At 41.2% G+C, this 3,441-nt stretch overlaps 1 pseudogene; it reads left to right on the top strand.

The window, feature by feature from the left end:
* Positions 1 to 562: 562 nt before the first annotated feature.
* LOC116581967 lies at positions 563 to 2,670 on the top strand (annotated as a pseudogene).
* Positions 2,671 to 3,441: the final 771 nt, after the last annotated feature.

Below are 3,441 nucleotides of genomic sequence, written 5' to 3'. Positions count from 1 at the left end.
AGTTAGAGATTGCATGGCTAAAGTATAGGGTAGCCTCAGGCTTAACCATGGTACCCTCTGTCTTAGTCCATTTGAGCTGCTATAACAGTGTCATACGCTGGGTGGCTTATAAAAAACAGAAACTTATTTCTCATAGTTTTGGAGGCTGGGAAGTTCAAGATCACAGCACCAGTAGATTTGGTGTCTGGTGAGAGCTCCCTGTGTTCTAACAGTGGCAGGGAGTTTTCTGGGGCCTCTTTTTTTTTTTTTTTTTTTTTTTAAAGATTTTATTTTTTATTTTTATTTATTTGACAGAGAGAGATCAGAAGTAGGCAGAGAGGCAGGCAGAGAGAGAGAGAGAGAGGAGGAAGCAGGCTCCCCGCTGAGCAGAGAACCTGATGCGGGACTCGATCCCAGGACCGTGAGATCATGACCTGAGCCGAAGGCAGCGGCTTAACCCACTGAGCCACCCAGGCGCCCCCCTCTGGGGCCTCTTTTATAAGAGCACTAATCTCATTCATGAGGGGGCTCTGCTTCATGACCCAGTCACCTCCCAAAGGTTCCACTGCCAAATACTGTTACAATGGGAGTTAGGTTTCAGCATATGAATTTTGAGGGGATTCAAACATTCAGTCTGTGGCATTCCTGTAAGGAAGAAGGACATGTATGTGTGAATCTGCCTGTGTGAGTGTATGTGTGTTTGAGAATGTGTGTGTGTGTGTGTGTGTGTGTGTGTGTGTGTGTGTGTTTAACTCAGACCAATGCTCCTGTCCAGGAACATGGATAATTTAGAGCTGACTATATTATGATTAATAGCATTATATCACAGAGTTACCATTAACAAAGGATGAATCATCACAAGGACTTGGAAATCTCTGAAGTGAATAAAATTAAAACTGCCCATCTGGGTGAAGATGCATGAATATCTTTTATAGGCAGAATAGTTGGCTATCATTATGGGCTTGATACTATTCTGTGCAATGAATGTGTAGTTTCCCATTCAGTGCATACAAGAACCCGAATGAAGTTGGTATCACCTGCCTATTGCAGATTAAGGGGGGTGGGAACTGAGGGAAAGAGAAGTTAAATCACTTTCCTGAGACACACTATTTGTTAAAAGTCAAGCCAGGGTTGGACCAGGATGGGCTGGCATTAGAGTTTTAAGATTCTGAAACACGGTTATTTTCAGTCTCTCAGGAACTCTTTGATGAATTAAATCAAAGATAATTTGTGAAGCAATGGTGTGAAGAGCACCAGAAAGGTGTCATGATAATTTGGTTAAGTGTCTTAAGATCCAACAATAACTCCTGAAGCTAGCTAGAGGGTTGCTTCACTGACTTTGAGCATTCATAGAATTAATGGCACATGAAGAAGACATCAGGCATGAGGAAGCTTAAGGAGTTTATTTAAACAGAAGCGTGGAGCCAATTTCAGTGTCTTTTTGGTAGTGAGATATAATATGTTTTAATATTACATGAGCATGGTAGGAGAATAAGACTTCACTAACAGCTATTTATACTTTTGTTCTTAGTTTGGAAAATGTATTTTATAACATGCAAGATTTAGTTGACTTTGCTAACTTAGCTGTGAAGCTTTCAATATGATCACCATATCATTTATGTTGTATCTCACATAAGGAAGGTATTCTTCTAATTTTTAGTTTTGAAAAACATATTTCATCCATCATTTTAGATAATCTGGCATTTTTTTTTTCTCTTCTGTTCTTAAACCTTAAGCTTTTTGAGATTGGTCTTGCACAAAGGTAATTCATGACTTAAAATTATCGTCTGAATAATTAGCATCACAGTTGTGAAGTAATATCCAAACTGGAACTTTCCATTTACCCAGCCTTCCAGGTCTCCACAACTGTAGCTGAGCCCTACAACTCCATCCTCCCTACCCACACCCACACCACACTGTAGCTCTCTGGCTGTGCTTTCATGGTAGACAATGTGACCATCTATGACATCTATTATAGAAACCTTGATATCGACCACCCAATCTACACTAACCTGAATAGGATGATAGGTCAAATTATGTCTTCCATCACTGCTTCCCTAAGATTTGGTAGAGCCCTGAATGTTGATCTGACAGAACTCCTGACCAATGTCATACCTTATCCCTGTATCCACTTCCCTCTAGCCACATATGCCACTGTCATTTCTGCTGAGAAAGCCTACCATGGACAACGTTCTGTAGCAGAGATCACCAATGCATGCTTTGAGCCAGTCAACCAGATGGTGAAATGTGACCCTGGCCATGGCAAATACATGGCTTACTGCCTGTTGTACCATGGTTACATGGTTCCTAAATATGTCAGTGCTGCCACTGCCACCAACAAGACCAAGCATACCATCCAGTTTATGGACTGGTGCTCCACTGGCTTCAAGGTTGGCATTAAATGCCAGCCTCCCAGTGTGGTATGTGGTGGAGATCTGCCAAAGTACAGTGAGCTGTGTGCATGCTGACCACCACCTGAGCCATTTTGGGGGCCTAGACTCACCTGGACCGCAAGTTTGACCTGATGTATGTCAAGCATGCCTCTGTTCACTGATACATGCATGAGGGTATGGAGGAGAGTTTTTTTGAGGCCTCTGAGGACATGGCTGCCTTTGAGAAGGCTTATGAGGAGGTCGGTGTGGATTCTGTTAGAGGAGAGAGGAGGAAGAAGGAGAGCAGTACGAAAGTTAACATGTCACCAAGATGCTGCTTTTACAGGGAAGCTTATTCTGTGCTAAACATTGACAAGTTGTGTTCTGACTGGCTAATTTGTATGTAGCAATATATACTCTCACATACATTTACTGACCTATGCTTTAAATACAATGCTTTGTTAAGGACCTAAGCTGTCCATTTCTCTGATGAGTTGGAACGAAGTACTCCCTGTCATAATAAGAAAAAAATAGATCCCCTACTTATAAGCTATATTGTTTTCTGACATCTAAGGCCATTTGAAAAAGTATGAACATCTCTTACGGACAGTGAAAAGGGTTTTCAATCAGTCCACAACATATTTTGATTACTATTTACTCCATGTTTTAAGTATGATTTAATATTTCTAACTATTAACAATACTAATAGTGTATTAGCCAATAGTTTATTGGTCGTTTATATTTCTGTTGAAGGATTCTTACTTTCCTGATACTTCCTTCTATGTGGAGGAAGCTTCACTCATTTGTGTCTTTCCAGGGAAGATGATTTAATCTGCTTGGTGAGTTTGGAAGGAGAAAGTGAGCACATATAACTCAGCTCCTTCCTCTCCCCCCTCCTTAGGGGAGAACTGCCCACAGGGAGCCAATATTCTCCTCAGCTTTTCCATGTCAGGACAGGCTTGAGGTGATGTGTTGTCTGTAATTGGACTTGTGAGTGTCTCATTGTAGGGTTTGGTATTTAGGAAGTCTGTCTGCTTGCAGATGTAATCTATGTTCATCGACCTAAGCTTTATCAGTAAAACATAGAATA

This window comes from Mustela erminea, chromosome 2 (assembly GCF_009829155.1).
Source record: "Mustela erminea isolate mMusErm1 chromosome 2, mMusErm1.Pri, whole genome shotgun sequence".
In the NCBI taxonomy this organism is placed as follows: Eukaryota; Metazoa; Chordata; class Mammalia; order Carnivora; family Mustelidae; genus Mustela; species Mustela erminea.
This window is presented reverse-complemented; position numbering and strand designations above follow the sequence as displayed.